Source organism: Macaca fascicularis, chromosome 7 (assembly GCF_037993035.2).
Source record: "Macaca fascicularis isolate 582-1 chromosome 7, T2T-MFA8v1.1".
In the NCBI taxonomy this organism is placed as follows: domain Eukaryota; kingdom Metazoa; phylum Chordata; class Mammalia; order Primates; family Cercopithecidae; genus Macaca; species Macaca fascicularis.
Genome location: NC_088381.1, coordinates 169,830,447 through 169,858,438, shown reverse-complemented (window position 1 = coordinate 169,858,438; position 27,992 = coordinate 169,830,447). Strand labels below are relative to the sequence as shown.

The 27,992-nt window shown below is 44.6% G+C and overlaps 1 long non-coding RNA gene and 1 pseudogene across 1 annotated transcript; one reads left to right on the top strand and one right to left on the bottom strand.

The window, feature by feature from the left end:
• Positions 1 to 114: 114 nt before the first annotated feature.
• Positions 115 to 26,322, top strand: LOC135964454 (uncharacterized). Its single transcript, XR_010576949.2, has 3 exons — positions 115 to 218; positions 13,629 to 13,739; positions 25,838 to 26,322. It is a non-coding gene; the product is annotated as an uncharacterized lncRNA (long non-coding RNA).
• Positions 7,730 to 8,340, bottom strand: LOC135971579 (uncharacterized; annotated as a pseudogene).
• Positions 26,323 to 27,992: the final 1,670 nt, after the last annotated feature.

Genomic DNA, 27,992 nt, shown 5'->3' with positions numbered 1-27,992 from the left:
CCTCCGCAGCTCTTCCGGCGAGGTCCCACCCACCCGACAGCCCCGCCGCTCCCCGTTGGCCCCGCCCTCCGCAGCTCCTTCCGCGAGGTCACGCCCACTCGTGCAGCCCCTCTCCTCCGGCCTCGGCCCCGCCCACCGAGGCCAGGCCTCGAAGACTTGGTGGCCGTTGCGCCAGTAGGATTTTATTTTTATTCTTTAATTTGACTGGATCGTAAATGGTAAGGAAACCTCTGCATGATGACTGGGAGTCACCTGATTTCTCTCCCCTCGTTAATAGCTGTGAGGAGGGGGTGTCCCAGGGAAAAACGTTAACTTTTTAATACAGTACTTCCGCAGTCCACCTCGTTCCCAGAACTATTGGAGACGCTAATGACAGGCGTCCCGGATTGCGGAAATGCATTATGTAGTAAGACTCTAGGAGTGTACGGATTTCACGTGCGAGAGGCATTGGTGCTTCACCTGTGATGATGAAGGAGCTACATCTTAACTGGCAGCTTAAAAATCATCGCGTTCTCTTAGTCCCTGGGGTTTTGTTCTTGGAAGTTGCCAGGCAGAGCATTTTCGATTATTCTCAGTAGTTCTGCAATGGGAAAGCTGAAAGACAGGGGATAAGAAAAAAAAGATCTAAAGTGAGGAATGTTGTGGGAGGTCCAGAAAGTAAGTTGTGTTTGCCGGTGTCTGAATGTCTATGGGCTCTTAGACGAGTATCTGTAGGTAAGCAGGACAGCCTCAAACAGCTATTTGTGTGGAATAAATGGCTTTTTTTATTAATAATTTAGGTGGGTTAATGGTGTCTCCAAAACAATTTTGAGGATGGAGCGATGCCCCTAGTTAACTTAATAACATTTTAAAAATAAAATATATGCTTTCAATTTAATAAGCCCAAGATATATCCATATCAAAAAAGGAGTAGCTCTGAAACTATTGGTTTATGGCCATGAACTCTTAGGGAGGCTTAGAGGCTTCTCTGAGACAAGCCTATGCCACCAAAATACTTGTATCATAGCTCCTGATCCGGTGTTGCATACAATTCATTCATTCGACCCACATTTGTTGGATAACTATTTTTTTTTTTTTTTTTTTTTTTTTGAGACGGAGTCTCGCTCTGTCGCCCAGGCTGGAGTGCAGTGGCGCAATCTCGGCTCACTGCAAGCTCCGCCTCCCGGGTTCACGCCATTCTCCTGCCTCAGCCTCCCGAGTAGCTGGGACTACAGGCGCCCGCCCCTGCGCCCGGCTAATTTTTTCTATTTTTAGTAGAGACGGGGTTTCACCATGGTCTCGATCTCCTGACCTTGTGATCCGCCCACCTCGGCCTCCCAAAGTGCTGGGATTACAGGCGTGAGCCACCACGCCCGGCCTGGATAACTATTATGTGCAAAGCATGATGCCAGAAATTTCATGGTGAACAAGGCACTACCCTTGTCCTCAAAGAATTCACATGCTTGCATGGAAACAGAAGAAAACCAGCAATCAGAAGGACATGACATGTGACAAATCTGCAGGACTGGGATCAGGCTTGGAAGCATGACAGAGCACTGCACAGGACGTTTTGTTATGGCCAGAGATGAGACTGAAGGAACAACGACGCTGAATTAAGACTGGTAGACCTTGCCAACATATTGTACTTCTTTTTGAATGCATTTCAGGGTCACTGACAGATACTGCAGTGGGGAGTGATGTACTCACATTTGCATTTTAGAAGACATCGGTGATAGGAGTGTGGAGAAGGAGGTGAGGGTGGGAGTAAAAGCAGGAGGCAGAAAGAGCAATCAGCATCCAGCTATGGTTCAGGTAGGTGCCGGGGAAGCATCTCCACAGCAACACGGGGAAGGATTGCTGACGCGACAGAGAGCCAGAATCGAGGATAAAAGGCGAATGCTCATGCTTGTAGTTTGGGCAGCACAGTGAATGGTGAGGAAGGGATGCAAGTGGAGGGCATGTTTGCAAGGGAACAAGACTGCAGTTTGGGACACATCGCTGTGTCCGCAAAAGGTAGGTAGAGGTGTCCAAGATGGCAACTGGAAATATAGCATAGAGGACTAGTTGCATGTCAGGTTAGGGGTTTCTCAGGTCAGTTTAGAGTTTGAGGGAAAGCACAGGGACAAGGTACCAGCAAAGCTGCCTAGTTACCATCCAGTGACCTTGAAACTATAACAACCAGAGAAATCTGACTCAACACCATTGCCTGTACACCTGCATGTGTACCTCGCCGGCCATTGGACTGGCTTCATCTGCCCATGTTAGGGAGGACCATCTTTAATGACAGTTACTGACTGCTCTAGAAGACACTGGGTTTCATGCAGTGTCCTGAGTGCTGTGGTATTTACAGGAACGCTAAAGATAGATATAGCTCCTGCTTCCAAAAGAAGGGATTCAGGACAGGCTATTGAGATGGGATATAAAGCCATCATGTGGCTGTGCATGTGTGTGCACACACACTTGGGTGCGTTCTTGTGTGTGTGGCTGAGGGTTACCTCTTCCAGGATGGCCCCACATTCCATGTGCATGAAGGCACTGCTTGCATTCACACAAAACTCCTTTTCTTCCAACCCCTGCTCTTCTGTGACACTTTTTTGAGATGGTCCCTGATATAGTTAGGATATTTATCCCCACCCAGATCCCATGTTGAAATGTAATCCCTGATGTGGGAGGTGGGCCTGCTGGGAGGTGTTTGGATCATGGAGGCAGATGCCTCATGAATGGCTTGGGCCATCCCTTTGGTGATAAGTGAGCTCTCGCTTGGAGTTCACATGAGATCTAGTTGTTTAAAAGTATGTGGCACCTCCCCCCACCTTGAGCCTGCTTTCACCATGTGAAGTGCCTGCTCCCCCTTTGCCTTCCACCTTGAGTGAAAACTCCCTGAGGCTTCACCTTAGAAGCCGAGCAGATGCCAGCACCATGCTTCCTGTACAGCTTGCAGAACCATGAGCCAATTAAACCTCTTTTCTTTATAAATTACCCAATCTCAGGTATTTGTGTATAGTGATGCAAGAATGGACTAATACAGTCTCTAAAAACCCAAACATACTTTTTCCATGTCTGTCTTCTCTGTACGTTGGATTGCTTTATTTGTGCCCCTGAGGTCTCTGGAGGATCAGAGAGGTTCCCACAGGACTGAGGTCTTTGGCCTCACTGCAGCCACCAGCCACAGCCCTACAATGTTCACTGCTTCGCTCTGGATAACATAAGTGGTGCATATGAGCAGCGCAGAGAGAAGGTGGCCCTTGACTCAGAATCAGCCCTGCACCCTTCCCTGCGTCTGCCCTCAGAAACCCTTCCTGCGTCTTCTCTATGAAGATGCCTGCAGCACAGCTGGCCCTGCCTGTTCCTCTGAGGCTGGTGTGGATCTGCCCTGCCCGCCAGGCTACAACTTTGGTCACCCTGCCCAGAAAGCCTTCTCTCTTGGCTCTCACAGACTCCGGCCCATGGACTTAGGTTTCTTGATGTTCCTAGGCCTTCTGGGCATCCAGGCAGTCTTGCATACTTGGATTTTCAGCTGAGTTTCCTAGGGGCAATGATCATGTCTCAGGCATTCTGTGTGACTCAGTGCCTAGCGTTTAAAGAAACTAATTCTAGCTGGGTGTGGTAGCTGACACCTATAATCCCAGCACTTTGGGAGGCCAGGCTGGGAGGATTCCTTGAGCCCAGAAGTTCAAGAGCAGCCTGGGCGTTGTGGCATGCATCTGTGGTCCCAGCCACTCAGGAAGCTGAGGCAGGAGGATTGCTTGAGCCATCACTACAGATAGAGGCTGCAGTGAGCCGTGATCATGCCGCTGAACTCCAGCCTGGGTGACAGAGCAAGACACTGTTGCATCTCAGACTTTTTTCTGACTTTATGCCACTTTTCTTTAACTGCTGTCTTTCTCCAGCTTTGTAGTGTGCTTATGGGCCCGCCTCTGTCTGTATCACTAGCTCCCCAGCCCCTCCTCCTCACCTCTCCTAGACCAGGGCTACCTGGATTGGGTAGTGACTTCCTTTCGGGCATCCCTGAGGCCTCCCCAAAAACTAGATGTTCATCACATCTGCTCCTCCCAACTTTCCTCACTTCCTTTCCACGAAAATGTCATGAAACACGTATTTTGTACTGAATTTGTATCTATTTATTCATGCACCAGACTCCTTCCACTACAAATTTGTCTGCAGAGTTGGAGTACAGAGTATGTTAAGTCAGATTACATTTGAATTAATTATCCATATATTGAGTGCGGATCACACTCTGGGCATGTATCAAGCACTCAGTAAGTTTAACAAGTGGACCATGATTTGAAGTGAGGTGCCATTTGGTTCTGAGGAGTCCAAGAAAATACCCAAAAGTTAGTACTTTCAGGCACAAGGGCACCCAGAGAGCTTATTAGATTAAGCCAGGCATCTTGTTTGGCCCCTGTAGAGCTTTGAAAAAATGCCGCGAGCCAGTTAGTCCCCAACAGATGGGAATAAATGCTGCAGGTGCCTGGAGTACTTTCCCAATGAGATCCAAAAGGTAGAAAGAAATCTGTGAAAGTTTCAAAAACTGAAAATTTCATAGATTATTCTAAAAACTGTGGAAGTTCAAAATAATTCTAAAAATGTCTTAATACAATTTTGTATCCAAGTATTGAAGAAAAATGGAAAACAACACAAAATAATTCATTTTCATATACATGGAGTGAAATACAATCCCTTTCTTTTTTCCTCCCAAATCCCCAAGTCCAGTGGAGGAGATAAGACAGGACAGAAATAACTTAACCCACAGTGGCGGGAGAAGCGCACCGTAAGAGCATTAGCGAGCAGGATTGGGGGCTTTCAGAGAGGAGACGTATTCAATAGAGCAGCAGAGAGCTTGCTGGAAGGGAGGGTGTGGATAATCAGCTGCAGCCTGTTCACCTGCTGACTTTCAGTTCTTGTCCTAAGTTTGGGTGATGGTTTTAATAGGCTGGAACAGATGACCCAGTCAGAGGATTTAATTGGAAATAAATGAATCAAAGGTCCATGCACAGAGGCATGCAAAGGCCACGCCAGGGACGAGGGAGTGGGAAGCAGGCAGGGGCAGTGGCTGTGGGAGCTGTCCTTGTTCCCAGGCCTCACTGGGCAGAGGGAGGCAGAGGTCATGCCAAAGCCTGGTGTAGCCAACTCATTGTCATAGTCCCCATCGGTGTGCAGGGATGGAGGCCAGGACAGGTGAAGACACACCCCACCCTCTCGCTTCTCCCCTCCTCTCTCTCACCAGTGGCTCCCATTTTGCTGACCCACTTGAGCCAGAGAGCCAGGAAGCCCAGTGAGGCATCCCTTGATGTCCTGCTCTAGGGAGGAGAAGGGTGGGGAGTGGCTGTCAAGGGGGCCTTAGGTGGAGAATAACTTGGTGTCATGGCAGAATGGGAGATCTGGAATTAGAAGACTTGGGTTTGTGCAGACTCTGTGTGCGTCTCAAAACCTTTAACCTAATGGTTCTGAAACAGGAGTGATTCTGCCCCCCAGGGGACACTGGTGATGTCGGGAGACATTTTTGATTGTCACAACTGGGTCGGGGGGAGGGCTACCAGCATCTAGTGGGTAGAAACCAGGGATGCCACTATACATCCAACAATGCACAGGACAGCCACACACAACAGAATCCTCTGGCCCAAAAGACACTAGTGCCGAGGTGGAGAACCCCTGGTCTAAACTCACGAAAAGCAGATGTGACACAACATGCCCTGCCCTCTCTGCTGGTTACCAAGAGCATCACAGAAGACAGTGGGCATGGAAGCCAGAACTGTGCCACAGACTTCATTTAAGGAGAATTTCTTGGTCTGGATGGAACTCCACAGTTTGCTGAATGCACTTCACTGCCTATCCCCCACCCCCTGCCATTGTCATCTTTCCTCCCCTTCATGTGGAGAAAGAGAAAACCTCCACTGCATCTTCGAAAGAGAGCAGCCCCCTGCTCCAGTGAACAGGATTCTCTTCCAGGTCACCACTCCATCCTGGCAGACCTGAAGAGATTGCCTTTCTGCATGAACTGGCATCCAAGTTATAACAGAGAACTAATGAAACTGCCTTTAATTTTGTAGAATTATGACAAAATACATACAGCATAAAATTTACCATCTTAACATTTTTAAGTGTATAGTTCTAAGACATTAAGTACATTCACGTTGTTGTGCAAACATCACCACCATCCACCTATGGAACTTTCATCTTCACAAACTGATATCTGTTCCAACCAAACCGCTCCTCATTGCCCCTCTCCAGCCCCTGGCAACCACCATTCTACTTTCTGTCTCAATGACTGACTACTCCAGGTGCCTCAAATGTGGAATTATGCAGTATTTGTCATTTTGCGATTGGCTTATTTCACTTAGCATAATATCCTCAAGGTTCATCCATGTTGTAGTATATGTCAGAATTTCCTTCCTTTTTAAGGCTGATATTCCATTGTATGAATATTCATGTATTGTATTCTTTATTCATTCATCTGTAGGTGGACACTTTGGATGCTTCCACCTCTTGGCTATTGTGAATAATGCTGCTATTGTAGCAGGATGAGCCACAGACAAAACTCATCAGACACCGGATTAAAGAAGGAAGAGGTTTATTTGGCTGGGAGCTTCGGCAGACTTGTGTCTTAAGAGCCAAGCTCCCTGAGAAAGAAATTCCTGGCCCTTTTAAGGGCTTACGACTCTACGGGGTCCACATGAAAGGGTTACGATAGATTGAGCAAGCATGGGGAATGTGACTGGGGGCCACATGCATCAGTTAACAGAACCAAAAGTTTTACAGTGATTTCTCATACAATGTCTGTAATTCACAGATAACACAAGTAGTTTTGGTCATGGGTTAATATTATTATTATTATTTTAACCACCAGGGCCGGGTGATGGTGCTCAGGTCGTCCTGCTATTTATCTTATTTCTGTTTCTTTCCAACTTTTCGCTTTCTCCTTTTTCTCTTGTCTTATAAACTAGGGAAACAGGGAGGGGGTGGTGGCGAAGAAGGGAAGGTCAGCAGGAGAAGTGGTGGTCTCACTCCATACTGGTAATATGGATGTGCAAATATCTTTTTGAGATCCTGCTTTCAATTCTTTTGTGTATACACCCTGGATTAGTTCATTCTCACAATGCTGTAAAGAGCTACCGGAGACTGGGTAATTTATAAAGAAAATAGATTTAATTGACTCACAGTTCTGCAGGCTGTACAGAAGGCATGACTGGGACGGGGCGGCTCATGAAACTTACAATCATGGCAGAAGGGTGAAGGGGAAGCAAACACGTCTTCATATGGTGGCAGGAGAGAGAGAGAGAAGGGGGAGGTGCTACACACTTTTGAACAACCAGATCTCGTGAGAACTCACTATCACAAGAACAACAAGGGGGAAATACAACCCCGTGATTCAGTCACCTCCCACCAGGCCCATCCTCCAGCATGTGGGGATTACAATTTTACATGAGATTTGGGTAGGGACACAAAGCCAAACCATATTATACCCAGAAGTGGAATTCCTGGATCATATGGTAATTCTATTTTAAATTTTTTGAGGAGCCTCCATACTATTTTCTACAGAGCCTGCACCATTTTATATTGCTACCAATCACATACAAGGTTGAAGGAGTGACCTGCCCCTCCACACCTGTGGGTATATCTCATCAGGTGGGACGAGAGACTGAGAAAAGAAATAAGACACAGAGACAAAGTATAGAGAAACAACAGTGGGCCCAGGAGACCAGTACTCAGCATACCAAGAACCTGAACCGGCACTGGTCTCTGAGTTCCCTCAGTTTTTATTGATGATTTTTTTCACTATCTCAGCAAGAGGAACGCCACAGAAGAGCAGGGTAATAGTGAGGAGAAGGTCAGCAAGAAACCATGTGAGCAAAAGAATCTGTGTCATAATTAAGTTCAAGGGGAGGTACTATGCCTGGATGTGCACCTAGGCCCGATTTATGTTTTTCTCCGCCCAAACATCTCAGTGGAGTAAAGAATAACAAAGCAGCATTGCTGCCAACATGTCTCGCCTCCCACCATAAGGCAGTTTTTCTCCTATCTCAGAACTGAACAAATGTACAATCAGGTTTTATACCGAGACATTTAGTTCCCAAGGGCAGGCAGGAGACAGTGACCTTCCTCTATCTCAACTGCAAGAGGCTTTCCGCTTTCACTAACCCACCTCGGCACAGACCCTTTACGGGTGTCGGGCTGGGAGACGGTCAGGTCTTTCTCATCCCATGAGGTCATATTTCAGACTATCACATGGGGAGAAACCTTGGACAATATCTGGCTTTCCAAGGCAGAGGTCCCCGCGGCTTTTCGCAGTGCGTTGTGCCCCTGGTTTATTGAGACTAGAGAATGGCGATGACTTTTACCAAGCATACTGCCTGTAAACATTTTGTTAACAAGGCACGTCCTGCACAGCCCTAGATCCCTTAAACCTTGATTCCATACAACACATGTTTCTGTGAGCACAAGGTTGGGGCAAAGTGGCTGGGGCAAAGTTACAAATTAACGGCATCTCAGCAAAGCAGTTTTTCAAAGTACAGGTCAAAATGGGATTTCTTATGTCTTCCCTTTCTACATAGACACAGTAACAGTCTGATCTTTCTTTCTTTTCCCTACACAAGGTTCCACTTTCTCCACATCCTCACCAACACTTGTTATGTTTTGTTTTTTCAATAGTAGCCATCCTAATAGATGTGAGATGATATCTCATTACGGTTTTGATTTGTGTTTCCATAATGATTCGTGATGTTGAGCATCTTTTCATATGCTTTTTGGCCACTTTTACATCCTCTTTGGAGGAATGTCTATTCACGTCCTTTGCCTATTTTTAAATTGGGTTATTTGATTTTTCTTCCTGCTGTTGTTGTTGTATTGTAGTAATTCTTTATATATTCTGGATATTAATCCCTTATCAGATACATGATCTACAAATATTTTCTCTCCTGTAGGTTGCCTTTCACTCAGTTAATTATGTCCTTTGAGTCACAGAAATTTTAAATTTTGATGTCGTCCAATTTATCTATTTTTACTTTTGTTACCTGTGCTTTTGGTGTCAAATCCAAGAAGTCATTGCCAAATCCAATGTCATGAGGCTTTTCCCCTATGTTTTCTTCTAAGCGTTTTACAGTTTTACCCTCCATATTTAGGTCTTCGGTTTATTTTGAGTTGATTTTTGTGTATGGTACAGGGTAAGGGTCCAACTTCATTCTTTTGCATTGCATATCCAATTTTCACAGCACCATTTGTTGAAGAGACTGTCCTTTCCCCATTGATTGGTCTTGGCACCTTTTTCAAAAATCATTTGACATTTTACTTCTGGGCTCTCTATTCTATTACACTGGTCTATATATCTGTCTTTATACCAGCACCACACTGTTTTGCTTTCTGTAGTATGTTTTGAAATCAGGAAGTGTGAGTCTTCCAACTTTGGTCTTCTTTTCTAAGACTGTTGTGACTATTCAGCATCCCTTTAGATTCCATATGAGTTTTAAGGTGGAGTTTTCCTCTGCAAAAACTGCCATTAGGATTTTGGTATGAATTGCATTAATTAGGTCACATTGGGTAGCATGAACACCTTAACTATTATGTCTTCCAAATTCATGAGCACAGGATGTATTTCCATTTAGTTGTCTTTAATTTTTTTCAGCAACATTTTGTAGTTTCCAGTGTACAAGTCTTTTGCCTCCTTGGTTAAGTTTATTCTTTTTATGCTATTGTAAATAGAATTGTTTTCTTAATTTCCCTTTTGGATTCTTCATTTTTAGTGTAAGAAACACAACTGATTTTGTGGGTCGATTTGGTATCCTGCAACTTTGCTGAACTCATTGATTAGTTCTAACAGGATTTGTTTATGTATTTGTGTGTGTATCCGTCTGTGTGTGTAATCTTATCATCTGCAAATGGAAACAATTTTACTTCTTCCTTTCCAATTTGGATGCCTTCATTTCTTTTTCTTGTTTAATTGTTCTGTGTAGGACTTCCAGTGCTATGTTGAATAAAAGTGGCAAAACGAGCATTTTTGCCTCATTTCTAATCTTAGAGGAAAAACTTTGTCTTTCACCATTGGGTATGATGTTAGTTGTCTGTTTATGTACAACCCTCATTATACTGAGGTGGTTTCCTTCTAATCCTAGTTTATTGAGTGTTTTTATCATGAAAGTATGTTGAATTTTAGCAACTGCCTTTTATCTGTCAATTGAGATAGTCAGGGTTGTTTTCCTTCATTCTGTTAATGTGGTGTGTTACAGTGATTGATTTTTGTATGTTGAACCATTCTTGCATTCCAAGAATAAATCCCATTTGGTCATGGGGTATAATCCTTTTAATGTGCTGTTGAATTCTGTTTGCTAGTATTTTAATGAGGCTTGTTGCACTGATATTCATCAGATATATTGGTCTGTAGTTTTCTTTCCTTATAATGTCTTTGTCTGACTTTAGTATCATGCTAGCTTCATAGAATGAGCTAGGAAGAGTTCCCTCCTCTTCAATTTTGTGGAAGAGTTTGAGGAGGGTTGGTGTAAATTCCTTAAATGTTTGGTAGAATTCACCAGTGATGCCATCTAAGCCTGGGTTTTTCATTGTTGTGAGGCTTTTGATTACTGATTCAATGAGGCTGCCTTCTTAGAATGAATGTTATAAATGTTTTGGCCAAACAGATTTCCTTTTAGAGGAATAGTTCTTTACTTTGGAAGGTGATGTACGTTTTATAACTATGTGCTTTTCTCAGATTTTTAGAATATCTTTTTGGAATAATAAGTTTTGATGACTTTATTGCCCTAGTTTGTTGCTATTACTTCACTTCATTGCCAGTTTGCTTTCTTTTTTTTTCTTTTTTAGACAGAGTCTCTCTTTGTCGCCTGGGCTGGATTGCAGTGGCATGATCTCGGCTTACTATAGCCTCTGCCTACCAGGTTCAAGTGATTCTCTTGCCTCAGCCTCCCGAGTAACTGGAATTACAGGCGTGCACCATTACACCTGGCTAATTTTCGTATTTTTAGTAGAGATAGGGTTTTGCCATGTTGGCCAGGCTGATCTCAAACTCCTCGGCTCAAGCAATCCACCTGCCTCAGCCTCCCAGAGTGCTAGGATTACAGGCATGAACCCCATGTTCGGTGCTGCTCTCTTCTTCAACAGAAAAAACCCAAGTAAACCCAGACATTAGTCTCTACCTTATGCAACTTGACACACAGTACTCTTGGCTCTTGTAGATACCAAATCCACACTTTAAGATGAAAATTTCCCACAGTTTCAGGTATGTAACAGCACGTGCTACAGGCTTGTAAATGAGTTCTAGCTCACAGTAAATTAACTTTTGATTAACAACAGATGGGTCCTTCGAATGGCAAACGCTTATGTAAGGGCGTCCAGAGGCCCCGGATGGCGAGCGCTTAGGTAAGGGCGTCCAGGGCCCTGGCAGCCTTGACTTCATGGGAAGGGCAGGGAATCAGCTGAGGGGGTCCTGCACGAATCCAGGTTCTGCCACTCGCTGCCTGTGCCATCTGCGCAGGATTGCAGGGCAGAGTTTCTGTGGTTTCCCAGAGCTGTGCCAGCCTGGACAAAGCAATATCAGAAAAAACTGCCAGACCCATTCCACTGATTGTAGCCCAGCTTACCTTCTAGAGTTCTCAGGGGTGTCCCTCATGTGAACTTGTAGAGTGAACAGAACACTGGCTTTGAAGTTAGGGCTATCTGCCGCTTTCGTTCATTCATCTACTCATTTATCCATTCATTTGTTACTGAGCTCTGGCAGCTGGGCCTTGTTCACTTAATCACCTTGGGGCTCAGCGTCCTCATCTATTCAATCGAGATAAAAGTGTCCCCCTCAAAGGGCTTTGTGAGATGAGGAATAGCATATATAAAGTTCCCAGCAGTGTCTGGTCAGGGTCTGCTTTAGGGGCCTGCTCCCTGTGCAGTTACGTAAGGCACTGTGCTCAGAAGGGCCCTGCACTTCAGTGTTCAGATATTACCATCCTGAATTTTTTTTTTTTTTTTTTTTGAGACGGAGTCTTGCTCTGTCGCCAGGCTGGAGTGCAGTGGCACGATCTCAGCTCACTGCAACCTTCACCTCCCGGGTTCAAGCGATTCTCCTGCCTCAGTCTTCTGAGTAACTGGGACTACAGGTGCGTACCACCATGCCCGCCTAATTTTTGTATTTTTAGTAGAGACAGGGTTTCACTACATTGGCCAGGCTAGTCTTGAACTCCTGACCTCAGGTGATCCGCCCGCCTCAGCCTCCCAAAGTGCTGGGATTACAGGCGTGAGCCACTGCGCCTGACCTTGAAATTCTTAAGATTTTTAAAACAAGTGGCCCTGCGTGCTCATTTTGCACTGCCCCCCACAGATCATGTCGCAGTCCTGTGTCTGGGCGGAAGCTGCACTGTGGTGGAGGGGTCATTGATATAGCCGTCTCTGTACCATCTAGTAGTACCTGCCTGTCCTTTTCCACCTCTCCCCTCTGGACTCACTGAGTTCTGAGAAGTGTATGGAAAGTCCACAGGGCCTGCTTCAGCCACCGTGGCCTGCAGTGGTATGCCACGGCCTGTAGCTGCTCCCTGAGCCATAGTGTGTGCACACCCCAGTGTCGGAGGCCAGGACGGCCCTGGAGCCTGTCCCTCTCTCTGCTGGGCTCTGCTTCCCAGTTTCAGGGCAGGGCTGCCTCTCTGCCTTGGGTTCCTAGGGCCTCCCAGACATTTCAGGGAAGAAGTGTTTCTGATTGTTACTTTCCTTGGGCTGTGGGCACGTATTGACCAGCGCACACCTGAACCATGGTATGACAGCAGCGTGTACCAAAGCAGGGCCTCCTGCTCACATGCAAGATGGAGATGATCATCATCAGCCCTCGGATTGCTGTAAGCCTTGAATGATATATGAAAATGCCTGGCATGTGGTTAGAAGGTACTCAGAGAACACTGTAACAAGATCAATAAAATCAGCTGCCGTTTCATCAATGATACTGTGTGTGTGTGTGTGCATGCCTGGATCAGTGACTTACATGGAAAACAAAATAAAAATATTAAAAGCTAGTTACATTTTAATCCAGTGAAGCCATTCTATAAACATCTCACCAGCCTTTTCCTTTAAATGTGTATTGGAACTGATTTCCAATGTACCAAAAGTTGCAAAAATAAAAATAGTATAGAGAATGCCACACACCTTTTACTTAGATTCACCTATTGACATGTCACCCTATTTGATCACTTTCTATCTCTGTCTGCTTGTATCTGTCTGTCTGTCTATCTATCTACAATTTGTTTCTGAGCCATTTGAGAGTAGTTGCTTATATTATGGCCTTTTCTCCCTAAATACTTGAATTTGTATTTTGTAAGAAAAAGGCTCTTCTTTTACATAAGCGCATAAATGTGCATTGATACAAGACTTTAACTGATTGCCCATGTTCCAGTTTCATCGGTTGACCTAATACTAGGTTTTACAATATTTTCTTTTTTTTGCCCTCCAGTACAAGATCCAACCTAAGGCCAGGCATTGCATTAAATTTACATCTCTTTAGCGGCCTTCAATCTGAAACATTTCTATAGCCTTTCTTTGTCTTCTATGATATTGATATTTTAAAAGAGAACTCCCCCATCCACCACCACTTTTGAATATAACATTGCTCATTTTTGTTGTCTGATTTTTTTTAATTAGCTCAAGGTGATGCATTCTTATGCCTTTCTCAGGGTAACTTTGGAGGCACACAATGCCCTCCTCAGCTTTTTAAACGCTGCCTCCAGATGCTGGCCCAAGTCAAAGTTACGAAGCAAGAGTTTGGGTGAGCCTCATCTGTCTTGGTATGTTTCTTTCCTACCTAAGTGACCCTAATGCAACCCTGGTAGATGGGGAGAATTTGTAACCCATGCATCCTAATACAGAAATAGGACAGTTGAAAACGTGATTTCTGTCTCCATCCTTTGCCTCTTTCCTTCTGAGGGAACTCTGTCCTGAGCATGCACATAATATTGCTTAGGGTTCTTTGCTTCCAAGTAACAAGAACCACTCTATCCCCACTTGAATAAAAAATGCAGATTTGTTGAAAGGGTGCTGGGAGGGAAAACAACCAGGCTTTGCAAAAGACAGAAGTGAGGGGTCAGGATCTCCACAGGAGGGGTCCAGTGCGGTGTTCCGAGCCCATGGCTCTCTGAAGGACTCGACTCTAGCAGCTCCACCCTAGGTGTTCTGGCTTGGGATTCAGACTCCCTAGAGAGCTGGGGAAGAGAGGGGAATGGGAACCATGTTTGACAGCCCCCCTGCCCCTGAATTACCAAGGAATCAGGGAAGGACAGTTTCCAAAACGAAGAGGAGCAAGACAAACACAATAATCACAGATACCAGGCCCTGTACTTCACCACTCTCTCAGCCTTTGGGATCCGGGATATGCAGGCACTGGCACTTCGTTTGCTCTGCTGCTCACGACTGCAGGGCATGTCCACCATGAGGCTTGCCTTATTCTCAGGGACATTTGGTTCTACATCGTCCTGCAGCCATAGCTTATTGGCTCAGAGCTAGGAACCTGAATTTAAGAGGAGCCAATCTGTGGTCTGGGCAGCAATTTAGGATGGGTCCTGGTGTGAGAAGTTGTGTGAACCCATCACAACCAAGAAATTTGGAGAGCATGTGGAGACAGCCAAAAGACCTAGACCAGAAGAACCCGGAAGTACCTGGAGTTGGATAGGCCACATCAGCTACATTCAAGCCCAAGTTAGGAGGGGCAGAAGGTAAGAGGAAAGGTATGGAGATGAGAGGGTAGAGAAGCCAGTTGGAAGAGAGACTGGGAAACCCCCAGACATATTGAAAAGAGTTCTAATTGCAGAGGTTCCCAGAACTGTCTAAGCCTGACACCTGCTCTCTAGTCCCTGGGGTTCCCAGCCCAGCCCCTGTCCTCGGCTTCCCCTGAGATTCCCTCCTCCACACATCTTTACAATGATCTATCATTTTCTTGAGCTAGTCAGACTGAGTTTCCATCCCAGTAACTAAAAAGCCAAATGGTAGATTGCATGAAGGCCCCCAATTCCTCTTTCCTGCCTGTGCCCACACCAGTTATCATGTGATTTTGCAGGGCCCTGTGACTTTGGGCTCAGCTGTGGACTCGCATGGGCTAGTAGAATGAGGCAGAAGTGATGGCGTTTCAGTTCCAAGCCTAAGCTTTGAGAGGCCTTGAGGGCTCTGTCTGCCTCTTATGTTTTGGCCATTGCCCTGGGGACATCACGCCCAGGCCTGCTGCTGGTCTTTGGAGCAGGGCCAGTCCCGCCAAACCTCATTAGCCACCCCCAGGCAGCTGCACATGTGCAAGTGGTCGCAGCTGAGCCAGCCTGGGGGGTCTGCTGGGCATTAGGTAACCCTAAAGTAACCCAGACACCTGTACGATTAAAAGATGTTTCTTTGAAGTTATCGAGTTCTGGGTTGTTTTTGTTACATAGTGTATTTGGCAACAGCTGTATGATACAAGATCTAACCAAACTAAAAAAGTAAAGATAATAGCCTACAAAGTCTGTCTTTTCTCCTACTATTCATTTATCATTTATTACCTTCCTACTGTGTGTTTTGGAGCTGGAATTATAGCAGTGAAAAAACAAGCCCCTTCCCCTGTAGAACCTACATTCCTTTTTTTTTTTTTTTTTGAGACAGAGTCTTGCTCTGTCGCCCAGGCTAGAGTGCAGTGGCGCAATCTCAGCTCACCACAACTTCCATCTCCCAGGTTCAAGTGATTCTCCTGCATCAGCCTCCTGAGTAGTTGGTATTACAGGTGTGCACCATGCGCCCGGCTAATTTTTTTATATTTTTAGTAGAGACGGGGTTTTACCATGTTGGCCAGGTTGGTCTTGAACTCCTGTCCTCAGGTGATCTGCCTGCCTTGGCCTCCCAAAGTGCTGGGATTACAGGTGTGAGGCACCATGCCCAGTCCCAGAACCTACATTCTGATGGGGGAAGACAAACTGTAAATTTGTAAACAGTTGAGAAAGATAATTTCAGACAGTGATATGCTATGAAAACAGAAACAAGTGGGTAATGGTTTGGCCTATGCTGTCTGTTATGCTAGCCACTTGTCACATAGACATTTACTTTTAAATTAGTGAAAATGAGAGATTCTGTTCCAAGATGGCTGAATAGGGACCGCTCCGGTCGGCAGCTCCCAGTGTGATTGACGCAGAAGATGGTGATTTCTGCATTCCCAACTGAGGTACCTGGTCCATCTAATTAGGATTGGTTGGACAGTGGGTGCACCCCATGGAGGGCGAGCGAAAGCAGGGTGGGGCATCACCTCACTGGGGAAGTGCAAGAGGTCAGGGGATTTCTCTTTCCTAGCCAAGGGAAGCTGTGACAGACTGTGCCTGGAAAATCAGGACACTCCCACCCAAATACTGTGCTTTTCCAATGGTCTTAGCAAACCGCACACCAGGAGATTATATCCCGCACCTGGCTTGGCAGGTCCCAAGCCCATGGAGCCTTGCTCACTGCTAGCACAGCAGTCTGAGATCAACCTGTGATGCAGCAGCCTGGTAGGGGGAGGGGCGTCTGCCATTGCTAAGGCTTGAGTAGGTAAACAAAGTGTCCAGGGAAGCTCGAAATGGGAGGAGCCACCACAGCTCTGCAAGGCCTGCTGCCTCTGTAGACCCCAACTCTGGGGGCAGGGCATAGCTGAACAAAAGGCAGCAGAAACTTCTGCAGACTTAAACATCCCTGTCTGACAGCTCTGAAGAGAGCAGTGGTTCTCCCAGCATGGCGTTTGAGCTCTGAGAAAGGACAGAAGACTGCCTCCTCAAGTGGGTCCCTGACCCCCGTATAGCCTAACTGGGAGACACCTCCCAGTAGGGACCGACTGACACCTCATACAGGAGGGTGCCCCGCTGGGATGAAGCTTCCAGAGGAAGAATCAGGCAGCAATATTTGCTGTTCTGCAATATTTGCTGTTCTGCAGCCTATGCTGGTGATACCCAGGCAAACAGCGTCTGGAGTGAACCTCTAGCAAACTCCAACAGACCTGCAGCTGAGGGACCTGACTCTTAGAAGGAAAACTAACAAACAGAAAGGAATAGCATCAACATCAACAAAAAGGACATCCACACTAAAACCCCATCTGTAGGTCACCAGCATCAAAGACCAAAGGTAGATAAAACCACAAAGATGGGGAGAAACCAGAGTAGAAAAGTTGAAAAATTCTAAAACCCAGAGCACCTCTTCTCCTCCAAAGGATCGCAGCTCCTCGTCAGCAATGGAACAAAGCTGGATGGAGAACGACTTTGACGAGCTGACAGAAGTAGGCTTCAGAAGGTCTGTAATAACAAAATTCTCTGAGCTAAAGGAGGAAGTTTGAACCCATTGCAAGGAAGCTAAAAACCTTGAAAAAAGATTAGACGAATGGCTAACAAGAATAAGCAGTGTAGAGAAGACCTTAAATAACTTGATAGAACTGAAAACCATGACACAAGAACTATGTGACACATGCATAAGTTTCAATAGCCAATTAGATCAAGTGGAAGAAAGGGTATCAGTGACTGAAGATCAAATTAATGAAATAAAGCGAGAGGAGAAGTTTAGAGAAAAAACAGTAAAAAGAAATGAACAAGGCCTCCAAGAAATATGGGACTATGTGAAAAGACCAAATCTACATTTGATTGGTGTACCTGAAAATGACAGGGAGAATGGAACCAAGTTGGAAAACACTCTTCGAGATATTATCCAGGAGAACTTCCCCAACCTAGCAAGGCAGGCCAACCTTCAAATTCAGGAAATACAGAGAACACCACAAAGATACGTCTCAAAAAGAGCAACCCCAAGACACATAATTGCCAGATTCATCAAGGTTGAAATGAAGGAAAAAATGTTAAGGGCATCTAGAGAGAAAGGTCGGGTTTCCCACAAAGGGAAGCCTGTCAGACTAACAGTGGATCTCTTGGCAGAAACTCTGCAAGCCAGAAGACAGAGGGGGCCAATATTCAACATTCTTAAAGAAAAGAATTTTCAACTCAGAATTTCATATCCAGCCAAACTAAGTTTCATAAGTGAAGGGGAAATACAATCCTTTACAGACAAGCAAATGCTGAGAGATTTTGTCACCACCAGGCCTGCCCTACAAGAGCTCCTGAAGGAAGCACTAAACATGGAAAGGAACAACTGATCCCAGCCACTGTAAAAACATACCAAATTCTAAAGACCATCAATGCTAGCAAGAAACTGCATCAACTAATGGGCAAAATAACCAGCTAACATCATAATAACAGGATCAAATTCACACATAACAATACTAACCTTAAATGCAAATGGGCTAAATGCCCCAATTAAAAGACACAGACTGGCAAATTGGATAAAGAGTCAAGATCCATCAGTGTGCTGTATTCAGGAGACCCATCTCACATGCAGAGATGCACTTAGGCTCAAAATAAAGCGATGGAGGAAGATCTACCAAGCAAATGGAAAGCAAAAAAAAAAAAAAAAAAAAAAGAAAAAAGAAAAAAGAAAAAAAGCAGGGGTTGCAATCCTAGTCTCTGATAAAACGGACTTTAAACCAACAAAGATCAAAAGAGACAAAGAAGGCCATTATGTAATGGTCAAGGGATCAATTCAATTCAACAAGAAGAGCTAACTATCCTAAACATATATGCATCCAATACAGTAGCAACCAGATTCATAAAGCAAGTCCTTAGAGACCTAAAAAGAGACTTAGACTCCCACACAAAAATAATGGGAGACTTTAACACCCCACTGTCAATATTAGACAGATCAATGAGACAGAAGGTTAACAAGGACTTGAGCTCAGCTCTGCATCAAGCAGACCTAATAGACATCTACAGAACTCTCCACCCCAAATGAATGGAATACACATTCTTCTCAGCACCACATCACCCTTATTCCAAAATTGACCACACTTTTGGAAGTAAAGCACTCCTTAGCAAATGTAAAAGCAGAAATCACAACAAACTGTCTCTCAGACCACAGTGCAATCAAATTAGAACTCAGGATTAAATTCACTCAAAACCACACAACTATATGGAAACAGAACAACCTGCTCCTGAATGATTACTGGGTAAATAATGAAATGAAGGCAGAAATTAAGATGTTCGTTGAAACCAATGAGAATAAAGACACAATGTACCAGAATCTCTGGGACACATTTAAAGCAGTGTGTAGAGGGAAATTTATAGCAGTAAATTCCCACAAGAGAAAGCAGGAAAGATCTAAAATCGGCACCCTAATATCTCAATTAAAAGAACCAGAGAAGCAAGAGCAAACAAATTCAAAAGCTAGCAGAAGGCAAGAAATAACTAAGATCAGAACAGAACTGAAGGAGATAGAGACACAAAAAACCCTTCAAAAAAATCAATGAATCCAGGAGCTGGTTTTTTGAAAAAATCAGCAAAATTGATAGACCACTAGCAAGACTAATAAAGAAGAAAAGAGAAGAATCGAATAGATGCAATAAAAAATGATAAAGGGGATGTCACCACCAATCCCACAGAAATACAAACTACCATCAGAGAATACTATAAACACCTCTACACAAATAAACTAGAAAATCTAGAAGAAATGGATAAATTCCTGAAGACATACACCCTCCCAAGACTAAATGAGGAAGAAGTTGAATCTCTGAATAGACCAATAACAGGCTCTGAAATTGAGACAATAATTAATAGCCTCCTAACCAAAAAAAGTCCAGGACCAGACAGATTCACAGCTGAATTCTACTAGAGGTACAAAGAGGAGCTGTACCATTCCTTCTGAAACTATTCCAATCAATAGAAAAAGAGGGACTCCTCCCTAACTCATTTTATGAGGCCAACATCATTCTGATACCAAAGCCTGACAAAGACACACACACAAAAAAGAGAATTTTAGACCAATATCCCTGATGAACATTGATATGAAAATTCTCAATAAAATACTGGCAAACTGAATCCAGCAGCACATCACAAAGCTTATCCACGATGATCAAGTCGGCTTCATCCCTGGGATGCAAGGCTGGTTTAACATATGCAAATCAATAAATGTAATCCATCGCGTCAACAGAACCAACGACAAAGACCACACGATTATCTCAATAGATGCAGAAAAGGCCTTGACAATATCCAACAACCATTCATGCTAAAAACTCTCAATAAACTAGGTATTGATGGAACGTATCTCAAAATAATAAGAGCTATTTATCACAGCCAATATCATACTGAATGGGCAAAAACTGGAAGCATTCCCTTTGAAAAGTGGCACAAGACAGGGATGCCCTCTCTCACCACTCCTATTCAACACAGTGTTGGAAGTTCTGGCCAGAGCAATCAGACAAGAGAAAGAAATAAAGGGTATTCAATTAGAAAAGGAGGAAGTCAAATTGTCCCTGTTTGTAGATGACATGATTGTATATTTAGAAAACCCCATCATCTCAGCCCAAAATCTCCTTAAGCTGATAAGCAACTTCGGCAAAGTCTCAGCATACAAAATCAATGTGCAAAAATCACAAGCATTCCTATATACCAATAACAGACAAACAGAGAGCCAAATCATGAGTGAACTCCCATTCACAATTGCTACAATGAGAATAAAATACCTAGGAATCCAACTTACAAGGGATATGAAGGACCTCTTCAAGGAGAACTACAAACCACTGGTCAACAAAATAAAAGAGGACACAAACAAATGGAAGAACATTCTATGCTCATGGATAGGAAGAATCAATATTGTTAAAATGGCCAAACTGCACAAGGTAATTTATAGATTCAATGCCATCCCCATTAAACTACCAATGACTTTCTTCACAGAACTGGAAAAAACTACTTTAAAGTTCATATGGAACCAAAAAAGAGCCCACATTGCCAAGACAATCCTAAGCAAAAAGAACAAATCTGGAGGCATCAAGCTACCTGACTTCGAACTATACTACAAGGCTACAATAACCAAAACAGCATGGTACTGGGGTACTAAAACAGAGAGATAGATCAATGGAACAGAACAGAGGCCTCAGAAATAACACCACACATCTACAACCATCTGATCTTTGACAAACCTGGAAAAACAAGAAATGGGGAAAGGATTCCCTATTTAATAAATGGTGCTAGAAAAACTGCATAGCCATATGTAAAAAGTTGAAACTGGATCCCTTCCTTACACATTATGCAAAAATTAATTCAAGATGGATTAAAGACTTAAATGTTAGACTTAAAACCATAAAAACCCTAGAAGCAAACCTAGGCAACACCATTCAGGACATAGGCATGTGCAATTTCATGACTAAAACACCAAAAGCAATGGCAACAAAAGCCAAAATAGACAAATGGGATCTAATTAGCTTCTGCATAGCAAAAGAAACTACCATCAGAGTGAACAGGCAACCTACAGAATGGGAGAAAATTTTTGCAATCTACCCATCTGACAAAGGGCTTATATCCAGAATCTACAAAGAACTTAAACAAACTTACAAGGAAAAAAACCAACCCCATCAAAAAGTGGGCAAAGGATATGAACAGACACTTCTAAAAAGAAGATATTTATGCAGCCAACAGACACATGAAAAAATGCTCATCATCACTGGTCATCAGATAAATGCAAATCAAAACCACGATGAGATACCATCTCACACCAGTTAGAATGGTGATCATTAAAAAGTCAGGAAACAACAGATGCTGGAGAGGATGTGGAGAAATAGGAACACATTTTACACGTTGGTGGGAATGTAAACTAGTTCAACCATTGTGGAAGACAGTGTGGTGATTCCTCAAGGATCTAGAACTAGAAATACCATTTGACCCAGCCATCTCATTACTGGATATATACCCAAAGGATTATAAATCATCCTACTGTAAAGACACATGCACATGTATGTTTACTGCGGTACTATTCACAATAACAAAAACTTGGAACACCCCAAGTGTCCATCAATGATAGACTGGATTAAGAAAATGTGGCACATATATACCATAGAATACTATGCAGCCATGAAAAAAGATGAGTTCATGTCCTTTGCAGGGACATGGATGAAGCTGGAAACCATCATTCTGAGTAAACTATCACAAGGACAGAAAACCAAACACTGCATGTTCTCACTCATAGGTGAGAATTGAACAATGAGAACACTTGGACACAGGGTGGAGAACATCACAAACCAGGGCCTGTTGTGGGGTGGGGGGCAGGGGGAGGGATAACATTACGAGAAATACCTAATGTAAATGAAGAGTTAATGAGTGCAGCAAACCAACATGGCACACGTATACCTACATAACAAACCTGTACGTTGTGCACATGTACCCTAGAACTTAAAGTATAATAAAAAAAGAAATAAAATGTAAAATTCCATGTTTAGTTAACACTAGCCATATTTTGAGTGCTGATAGCCACATGTGGCAAGTGGACAGCATAGACACAGAAGAGTCTCATTGTCACCGAAAGTTCTATGGACAAAGCTGGATTAGACTTTTTGGGGTGTGTGCTATGGGGTGTTGGCTATATTAGCTATGATGGTCAGGGAAGGTTGCTCTGAGTAGGTAAATTTGAACTGGGACCTGACAAGGGATTCAGCCATGTGAGACACTGGGAGAGAGCACTGGCACCTGAGGACCAGCTGGTGCAAAGGCCCTGGGGCATAGACAATATCTAACTTAGGACATCAAAGGAATGCTCTGGCTAATGGGTTGGGGGGGATGTATATGAAGGTGGGATGGGATAGGGTGGGCAGAGGAAGCAGGGATGCTAGTTTTCAGCTTTCATGGTGGTCTTGGCTGGACATAAATTTGACTTAGGCTATTTTCTCTGCTGCATATTGCCACTCCTATTGCCCTGGATGATTTTTTTGTTCTCATTCTGCTACTGAGACGATACCAACCAGCATGATACTACTGTGTTCAAAAACTGCTGTTTGAATCAGCTTTGCTATGGAGAGGAAGAACCTGTTACAGTTGTGGGCTTTTTCTGCTTTTTTCAAAACTTAACTGACTCCAAAAGTAAAATATTTACTGCACAAACCTTAGCAAGTGCAGGTAAACAAGAGAAAGGAAAGTTAAAAAATTTATAATCCCATCTCCTAAAGGCAATTATTGTTCTCATTTTTTGTATATGTTTCCACTTTTTTCTATGCATTTTTAAAGTTGTTTTTTGTTTTGTTTTGTTTTTGAGACAGTCTCGCTCTGTCGCCCACGTTGGAGTGGAGTGGCACGATCTTGGCTCATTGCAATGGCTCCTGGGTTCAAGCAATTTTCGTGTCTCAGCCTCCTGAGTAGCTGGAATTACAGGTGTGTGCCACCATGCCCGGCTAATTTTTTGTATTTTTAGTAGAGATGGGGTTTCACCATGTTGGCCAGGCTGGTAGGCTGGTCTTGAACTCCTGACCTCAAGTGATCCACCCACCTCAGCCTCCCAAAGTGCTGGGATTACAAGTGTGAGCCACCGTGCCCAGCCTCTATGCATTTTTTTTTTCATTGACACATATGTAATTATACTAAACCTAGTTTTGCGTCTGAGTTTCACTCAACATACTCTGAGAAAGTGGTGGCACCCTTAATTCACTGCCATGGACCTTATGGATGCTGCTACTGGGGAAATTGCTTTTTTGTTTCATCTTCCTCCCTCATAGCATTGTCCTAGTTACCCTTTTGGGGTACCCAGTTGGAGGATCAATAGTTTTTTCAAATGATCCCATATCTCTGATGATTTCTTACCTGATTCCCTTCTCTAATGAATTCTGCCTGTGGTTACCAGTTACTGTCCTCTACATGGGCTGGATCATGTCACATCCCTCCTCAGGAACCTTTGATAGTACCTGATATGGTTTGGCTCTGTGTCCGCACCCAAATCTCATCTGGAATTGTAATCCCCACAGGTTGAGGGAGGGACCTGGTGGGAGGTGATTGGATTGTGGGGAAAGCTTCGCCCATGCTGTTCTCGTGATACTGAGGGAGTTCTCATGAGATCTGACGGTTTTAAAAGTGGCAGTTTTTCCTGCGCTCTGTCTTTCTTCTGCTTTGCTGTGGCAAGACATGCTTTGCTTCCCTTTTGCCTTCTGTCACGGTTGTTACGTTTCCTGAGGCCTTCCCAGCCATGTGGAACTGTGAGTCAATTAAACCTCTTTTGTTTATAAATTACCCAGTCTTAGGTAGTGTCTTTATAGCAGTGTGAAAATGGACTAATACACAGAATTGGTACTGGGAATGGGGAATTGCTAAAAAGATAACCTGAGGCTGGGTGCGGTGGCTCACGCCTGTAATCCTAGCACTTTGGGAGGGCAAGGTGGATGGATTCCCTGAGCTCAGGAGTTTGAGACCAGCCTGGGCAACATGGTGAGACCCCGTCTCTACTAAAAATATAACAACAACAACAACAACAAATTAGCTGGGGGTGGTGGCCCATGCCTGTAACCCCAGCTACTTGGGAGGCTGAGGCATGAGAATTGCTTGAACCTGGGAGGTGGAGGTTACAGTGAGTCAAGATTGCACCACTGCTCTCCAGCCTGGGTGACAGAGTAAGACTCTGTCTCAGAAAAAAAAAAAAAAAAAAAAAGGATAGCCTGAAAATGTGTAAGTGACTTTGGAACGGAGCAATGGGCAGAGGTTGGAACAATTTGAGGGTTCAGAAGAAGATAGGAAGATGTAGGAAAGTTTGGAACTTCCTAGAGACTTGTTGAATGGTTTTGACCAAAATGTTGATAGTGATATGGACAGTGAAGTCCAGGCTGAGGTGGTCTCAGATGAAGAAGAGGAACCTGTTGGGAACTGGAGTAAAGGTCACTCATGCTATGCTTTAGCAAAGAGACTGGTGGCATTTTGCCCTTGCCTTAAAGATCTGTGGAACTTTGAACTTGAGAGAGATGATTTAGGATATCTGGTGGAAGAAGTTTCTAAGCAGCAAAGTAGTCAAGATGTGACCTGGCTTATTCTGAAAGTGTTCAGTTATATGCATTCAGAAATAGATGGTTTGAAATGGGAACTTATGTTTAAAAGGGAAGCAGAGCATAAAGGTTTGGAAAATTTGCAGCCTGACCATGTAGAAAAGAAAAACCAATTTTCTGGGGAGGAATTCAAGCCAGCTTCAGAAATTTGCATAAGCAATGAAAAGCTGAATGTTAATAGCCAAGAAAATGGGGAAGATGTCTCCAGGGCTTGTCAGAGACCTCCCTGGCAGCCCCTCCCATCAAAGCCTGGAGACCTAGGATGGAAAAATGGTTTCTTGGGCTGGGCCCAGGGCCCTGCTGCTCTGTGCATCCTCAGGAGTTGGTGTCCTGTGTCCCAACAACCACTCCAGCTCCGGCCATGGCTAGAAAGGACCAAAGTGCAGCTCGGGCCATGGCCTCAGGGGTTGCAAGCCCAAGCCTTGGCAGCTTCCACATGGTGTTAGGCCTTTGGGTGTGCAGAAGACAAGAGTTGAGCTTTGGGAACCTCTGCCTAAATTTCAGAGGATTTGAAACGTCTGGATGTCCAGGCAGAAGTCTGCTGGAGGAGTGGAGCCCTCGTGGAGAACCTCTATTAGGACAATGCAGAGGGGAAATGTGAGGTTGGAGCTCCCACACAGATTCCCCACTGGGGCACTGCCTCGTGGAGCTATTAGAAGACAGCCACTGTCCTCCAGGCTCCAGAATGGTAGATTCACTGACAGCTTGCACTATGTGCCTGGAAAAGCTGCGGGCACTCAATGCCAGCCTGTGGAAGCAGTCATGGGGGCTGTACCCTGTAGAGCCACAGGGGTGGAGCTGCCCAAGGCCTTGGGAGCCCACCCCTTGCATAAGCATGCCCTGGATGTGAGACATGGAGTCAAAGAAGGTCATTCTGGAGCTTTAAGATTTAATACGTGCTCTGACTGGTTTTGGACTTACAAGGGGCCTGTGGTCCATTTGTTTTGGTGAATTTCTCCTATTTGGAATGGGAACATTTACCACCCCCATTGAATCTTGGAAGCAACTAAATTGTTTTTTATTTTACAGGCTCATGAAGGCAAGGCAGAAGGGACTTGCCTTATCTCAGAAGAGACTTTGGACTTGGACTTTTGAGTTAATGCTGGAATGAGTTAATACTTTTGGGGAACTGTTGGGAAGACATGATTGGTTTTGAAATGTGAAAAGGACATGAGATTTGGGAGGGGCCGGGGTGGAACGACATGGTTTGGCTCTGTGTCCCCACCCAAATCTCATCTCAAATTGTAATCTCCATGTGTTGAGGGAGGGACCTGGTGGGAGGTGGTTGGATCATGGGGACAGTTTCCCCCATGGTGTTCTCATGATAGTGAGGGAGTTCTCATGAGATCTGATGGTTTAAAAGCGGTAGTTTTTCCTGCATGCGCTCTCTCTCCTGCTTCACATGGTAAGATATGCCTTGCTTCCCCTCCACCTTCTGCCATGATTGTAAGTTTCCTGAGGCCTCCCCAACCATGTGGAACTGTGAGTCAATTAAACCTCTTTTGTTTATAAATTACCCAGTCTCAGGTAGTGTCTTCATAGCAGTGTGAAACTGAGTAAGACAGCACAAATAAGATGTATCCAGCTCCTCAGCAGGCCAGCAGGGCCCTCTGAGCTCCGACTTTGCTTCCACTCCCTCTGCATCCCACAAGGCCCCTCGTCCTCCCTGGTATCCCCAGCCCACATGGGCCTGCCTCTGCTCTTGCCTGCCTCTGCACTGGCCTTTCCCAACTTCCTCACCTACTGAAGTTCCACCCCATTCCAGATGCCTCTGCCAGTCTTCCTGTTGGAGTCACTCCCTCCTCTGGGTTCCAAGGACAGCATCTCTGCACCTCTGGGAAGTGTTTTCTGTGTCCTCTCCTGAATCCTTGCAGGCTGCTTGCCTGCATACACCCCTCACCTCCTGCTCCATTGTGCTGAGATGACTATGCCAGCCCAGTGTGCACAGCCAGGCTATGTTCACACCCACCTCCTCCACTTCCTAGTCCCCTTTGCAAGGAAGTGACTGAAACTGCATGCCACAGTTGCTGCATCTGCAAGGTGGGCGAATGATTGTGCCGCCTTTGTAGACTGCTATAAGAATGAAAGGAAAAGACGTGATTTGTTATGAATCTCCCTTTTCATGAATCTATAATCCCTTTTGGGGTAGGAATTGATGGAATATTCACTTTGGTGCCTCCATCTGCACCCCCAACCTCGCACAGCCCCTGGTGTACAGTAGTCACTCAATAAACGATTGTGGCGCTGGGCTGTCTGTTAAGGTTGTACACTCCTCGTGTGATGAGCCCTTCCTGTATTTCCACAAGACCTGGGATATTTTAGGTACTCAGTAAATATGTTTTGAATCAAACACGGACGTATGCTTCCCTGGAAATTGAAAACATGCCCTCATTTTTTTTCTCACAGGTCAGGATACTGTGGCCAGGTGCTAATTCATGCTGGCTTCTTTGCCCTGGAGGAGAAAAGAAAAGTGGCATGAAGACAAAAAGGGGCCATATGCCCAGCAGATTTCACTGAGACACTTGGCATCTATAATTATTCACTGTTTGCAGGGAAAAGACGACATTATAATTTATGCACTTGGCATTCTCATTCTTGTCGTGCTGAAAACCTTCTGCCCAGCAGCACACAATGTCCACATACTGCAGGGACTGGTTTCGCCCCAAAGATGCCGTCCTTCTCTCTCTCCTCCTTCCTTCCTTTTCTCCCTCTCCCCTCTCTGTTCTCTCCTTTCCCCACTTCCCCTCCCCCTTTCCACTTCCCCCCTCTTTCCACTTCCCCCTTCTCCTCTCCCTTTCTTTCTAATAATGCAGAACTCTCAAAAGGCCAGTTTAAAATGACTTTCAAATGAGCTCCTAGAATTATTAAGATCCTGCACGATGCATTACAGAAAATATCTTTTATCTGAAGTTGGTTACGCCCAGAAAATGTAGCCTCACCTCAAAAATTGTCTAAAGCCATGATCTGTATCCGTGCAAGAGGGGAGGAGGTCATGAAAGCAAGCGAGATGCCATCCCTTTGGGCTCAATATTCTACACCCTACAGAACAGGACAAGCCTGTCGTGGTACTAAGTAAATGAGGTTATTTTGGACTCAAACTACGATTAGTTCTTCTGGATGTTGCTAAAGACTATAAAATATTCAGCACGCCCAAATTCAGACTTGTACATGGAATAATTTGTAG